Source organism: Staurois parvus, unplaced genomic scaffold (assembly GCF_062004578.1).
Source record: "Staurois parvus isolate SC_StPar_1 unplaced genomic scaffold, SC_StPar_1.0 ptg003098l, whole genome shotgun sequence".
NCBI lineage: Eukaryota > Metazoa > Chordata > Amphibia > Anura > Ranidae > Staurois > Staurois parvus.
The window spans coordinates 44,627-50,765 of NW_028320894.1; positions in this window are offsets into that span (position 1 = coordinate 44,627).

Genomic DNA, 6,139 nt, shown 5'->3' on the forward strand with positions numbered 1-6,139 from the left:
GGATGACGGAAGGGGGGGGGGGGGTTTGTGCTAAGATTGGGTATTGGGGAGGAGAATGTGTGCTGGGGGGGGGGGGGGGGTTGGAGTCAGGGGAGAGAATTTGTGCTGGGAGGGGAAATTTGAGGGGTAGAGGATGGAATTTTTTTTGGGTGAGATTTGTGCTAGTAGGGATGATGGAAGGGGGGGGGGTGTGCTAGGATTGGGAATTGGGGAGTATTAGGGAGGGGAATTTGTGCTGGGGGGGGGGGGTTGGAGTGGGGGGAGGGAATTCGTGCTGGGAGGGGAATTTGAGGGGTAGAGGCTGGAATTATGTTTTAGGTGGTGGTGGTTGGGGGTGGGGGACGGGGGTTGTGCTAGTAGGGATGATAGAAGAGGGGGGGGGGGGATTGTGCTAGAATTGGGCATTGGGGAGCATTGGGGATAGGAATTTGTGCTGGGGGGGTGGAGTGGGGGGAGAGAATTTGTGCTGGGAGGGGAATTTGAGGGGTAGAGGCTGGCATTTTTTTTGGTGGGGGGGTGGGCTTGTGCTAGTAGGGATGATGGAAGGGGGGGGGGTGCTAGGATTGGGCATTGGGGAGTGGAATTTATGCTGGGGGGGGTGGGGTGGGGGGAGAGAATTTCCGTGGGAGGGGTAATTTGAGGGGTAGAGGATGGAATTTCCTTTTTTTTATGGGGGGGAGGGGGTTGTGCTAGTAGGGATGATGGAAGGGGGGGGGTGTTGTGCTAGGATTGGGCATTGGGGAGGGGGATTTGTGCTGGGGGGGGGTGAGGTGGGGGGAGAGAATTTGTGCTGGGAGGGGGAATTTGAGGGGTAGAGGATGGAATTTCCTTTTTTTTTTTTGCTGGGGGGGTTGTGCTAGTAGGGATGATGGAGGGGGGTTGTGCTAGGATTGGGCATTGAGGAAGGGAATTTGTTCTGGGGGGGTTGGAGTGGGGGGGGGGAGAATTTGTGCTGGGAGGGGGAATTTGAGGGGTAGAGGATGATTTTTTTTGGTGGGGGGGGGGGGTTGTGCTAGTAGGGATGATGGAGGGGGGGACTGTGCTAGGATTGGGCATTGGGGAGCACTGGGGAGGTGAATTTGTGCCGGGGGGGGTTTGGTGTGGGGGGAGGGAATCTGTGCTGGGAAGGGAATTTGAGGGGTAGAGGATGGATTTTTTTTTTTTGGTGGGGGGGGGGGTTGTGCTAGCAGGGATGATAGAAGGGTGGGCGGGGGGGGGGTTGTGCTAGGATTTGGCATTGGGGAGGGGAATTTGTGCTGGGGGGGGGATTTGGAGTGGGAGGAGAGAATTTCTGCTGGAAGGGGAAATTTGAGAGGTAGAGGATGGAATCTTATTTTTTGTGGTGGTGTTGGGGGGGTTTGTCCTGGGGGCATATAAGGGGGGAGAGAAATTGAGTTGGGGGGGCAAAGATTTGTACTGGTAGGAGGGATTTCATCAGGGGGTGGATTTATACTGAGAGGAGGGGGGGGGGATTTACACTTCGGGGGTAAAAATGCAGATTAGTGCTCACATTTTATTGGGTGGGGAGATTTCTGCTGACACATAATGTTCATATATCTGGGGGTGGGGAGGGGGGGCACAATATTCGCCCCCCAGGCTCTAGATGACCTTGTCCCAGCACTGGTCCTTGGCACCTCAGGGTTCCATCACTTCCCCCACCCCATCTCTATGGGAACGCAGTGTAGCTGCACACCTATGGTTAGGCCCCAGCAGTGGACGAAACGCGTTGGTTGGAGTTCGGTGGGGGAACGGTCTCTGCTGACAGAATAAAGGTTCTGTATGGAGGATTGTGTGGCTCCATTACTGTGTGGAATGTTTTACCTGTCAGCATGATTCTATCCAGCCGGACCTGTGATGGCGGCACACCTGCCGAACAGCCCTGACCGCCATTTCAGCACGACAACCTCGGTCAAAAAAACAACCCCAAGGAAGGAGCGGCGGCCAAGTTTCGACTCGCCTTTCTTCTGGGAGTGTCCTTTGCCTGCCTCCCCCGCCGTGTTCTGTGGTACCTTCCAGCAGCCTCTTATGTCTCAGTACAGAGGAAGGAACCACAGAAGGCAGCGGGGGAGGCAAGCGCCGGGCACTCCCAGAAGTGTGATGGATGGGAAGGTTCCTCGGGTGGCTTTACTCCCTGACACATCAAAGATCCTACGAAGTCTCTTACCGGACCCTTTACATTTTGTCTTTTTTGGGGATTTTTTAATTACAATTTTAAATTTTTTTTATTCAATTTATATACAATTTTGCAAACCAATGTACATTCACATCAGTCCCCGCCCCCGAGGAGCGAACAAGGTCCCTATCTCACACATACGAGAGCCAATGTCGACAGGAGCCACTTATCCTACCAGCATGGCCTTGGAGTGTGGAAAGCCTGCGAAAAGCCCAGGAAGAACATGCAAACTCCATGCAGGTATTGTCTTGGCTGGTATTTGAACCCGGGACCCCGGTGCTGCAAGGCGCGTGAGCCAGCATGCTACCCCCTTGGTTATCAACGACTCGGGAAGCACTGAAGCCAGAGCCACCGATAGCCAGGTGACTGGCATTTTCAGGAGCTCAATGGCGGACATGTTTATCTCAGGATTTCCTTTAAAATGGTTTAACTCTAAAAAAAAAAAAAAAAAAAAAAAAAAATGAAAATTGAGAAAGCAAAATTAATAAACAAAGACATACGCAATTAAAATAAAATCGAATAAATAAATACATAATTTAAATTAATTCAATAAAGTAAATAAACTACTTGTACCAAATTGTATTGTAGCTGTAATGTCTGCCTTCATTTTGTAAAGCGTTGCGCAAACTGTTGGCGGCATATAAATCCTGAATAATAATAATTAATAAATAAATACATACATACTGTACTTAAAAAAAAATAAAATTGTTTAAATAAATAACCTAAATAAAGTAAATACAATAAAATAAAATAATGCAGAAATAAATCAGAATAAAAGAAATAAATTGATTCATGTAAAAAAATAATAATAAATATATACATACATATTATTATTATTATTATTATTATACAGGATTTATATATTATTATTATTATTATACAGTATTTATATATTATTATTATACAGTATTTATAAAGCGCCAACAGTTCGCTCAGCGCTATACATTACAAGGGGAGACAATACATGAGACAGCACAGTAACAATACAATAAAATACACGAGGGGCTCCAGGGCCCTGCTCCTTGGAGCTTACAATCTAGGAACATATAATATATACATAAATTAAATAAAGTAAATCAGCAAAATTAATGAATAAATAAATATAAGAAATATGTCACTAAAATACAAATAATTGGAATGTGCAGCGCCAATAAAATAAATGAATATATCTATAAAATAAACAAATAAATAAATAAATAGAATAAATAAATATAGTAAATATGTAAACAAAATAAATGAATATATAAAATTAATATAAACAAATAAATACATAAAATTTCAATAAAGTAAACAGACAAAATCAACAAATGGAAAAAAAATAGATGTATAAAACAATCAAACATAAAAATAAATAAAAACAATAAATAAATAAAATAAGTCTTAGATTGTAAGCTCCCAGGATCAGGGCCCCCTTATCCCTCTTGTATTGAACTGTATTGGTGCTGTATTGTCTCCCATTATATTGTAAAGCGCTGAGCAAACTGTTGGCACTATATAAATCCTGTATCATAATAATAATAATAATAATAATGATAATAATATATATAAAAAAAAAATACATAAATAAATAAAATAAGTATATAAAAAAGCAATAAATACATAAATAAAAAAATAAATAAAAGAAATGACTATAGTAAATAAAATAAATAAATAAATATACTAAATCTGAAAATAAATGAATACATACAGTATATAAAACAAATAAATATAATAAACTAAATTAAAAAAACACAATGAATGCATACAAGTGTTAAATGTATAAATACAATAAAATAAATGAATAGAACAAATAAATAAAAATTAGAGAAAAAAATAAAAATAATGCATAAAGAGTGCATAAAACAATTGAATAAATAAATAAAGACAAGAAATATATCAATAAAATAAATGAATATATCTATAAAACAAATAAATAAAAAAATAAATACAGTAAATATGTAAACAAAATAAATTAATATATAAAATGAATATAAATAAAAATAATAAATAAATAAAATAAGTATATAAAAAAAAATTAATAAAATAAATGAATAAATAAATATAGTAAATATGCAAATTAATTAAATAAATATACTAAATATGAAAAGAAATGAATACATACAGTATTTAAAACAAATAAATGAATAAACATAATAAATTGAATAAAAAACAACAACACACTGAATGCATACATGAATTAAATGTATAAATACAATAAAATAAATGAATAGAACAAATAAATAAAAATTAGAGAAAAAAATAAATATATAATGCATAAAGAGTGCATAAAACAAATTAATAAATAAATATAAGAAATATATCAATAAAATAAATGAATATATCTATAAAACAAACAAATAAATAAATATGCAAACAAAATAAATGAATATATAAAATTAATATAAGCCAATAAATACATAAAACATATAATAAAGTAAATAAAAAAAAGAAATGAATGAAAAAATAGATGTATAAAACAATCAAACAAACAAATAAATAAAAATAATAAAAAAATAAGTATATAAAAAAATAAATACATAAGTAAAATAAATGAATAATTAAATAAATATAGTAAATATGTAAATAAAATAAATAAATATACTAAATATGAAAATAAATGAATACACCTATAAAACAAATAAATATAATAAATTAAATAAAGTAAAAAAAAAACCACACACACACACAATGAATGCATACATGAATTAAATGTATAAATACGATAAAATAAATGAATAGAATAAATAAATAAAAATTAGAGAAAAAAATAACTATATAATGCATAAAGAGTGCATAAAACAAATTAATAAATAAATATAAGAAATATATCAATAAAATAAATGACTATATCTATAAAACAAACAAATAAATAAATATGTAAACAAAATAAATTAATATATAAAATTAATATAAATACATAAATACATAAAACATATAATAAAGTAAAAAAACAAATCAAATGAATGAAAAAATAGATGTATAAAACAATCAAACAAATAAATAAATAAAAATAATTAATAAATAAGTATATAAAAAAATAAATACATAAGTAAAATAAATGAATAATTAAATAAATAAATATAGTAAATATGTAAATAAAATAAATAAATATACTAAATATGAAAATAAATGAATACACCTATAAAACAAATAAATATAATAAATTAAAGTAAAAAAAAAACCACACACACAATGAATCCATACATGAATTAAATGTATACATACGATAAAATAAATGAATAGAATAAATAAATAAAAATTAGAGAAAAAAATAACTATATAATGCATAAAGAGTGCATAAAACAAATTAATAAATAAATATAAGAAATATATCAATAAAATAAATGACTATATCTATAAAACAAACAAATAAATAAATATGTAAACAAAATAAATTAATATATAAAATTAATATAAACCAATAAATACATAAAATATATAATAAAGTAAAAAAACAAAACAAATGAATGAAAAAATAGATGTATAAAACAATCAAACAAACAAATAAATAAAAATAATAAATAAATAAGTATATATATAAAAAAAATAAATACATAAGTAAAATAAATGAATTAAATAAATATGTAAATAAAATAAATAAATATACTAAATATGAAAATAAATGAATACACCTATAAAACAAATAAATATAATAAATTAAATAAAGTAAAAAAAAAAACACACACACAAAATGAATGCATACATGAATTAAATGTATAAATACGATAAAATAAATGAATAGAATAAATAAATAAAAATTAGAGAAAAAAATAAATATATAATGCATAAAGAGTGCATAAAACATATTAATAAATAAATATAAGAAATATATTAATAAAATAAATGAATATATCTATAAAACAAACAAATATATAAATATGTAAACAAAATAAATTAATATATAAAATTAATATAAATCAATAAATACATAAAACATAATAAAGTAAATAAACAAAACAAATGATTGAAAAAATAGATGTATAAAAC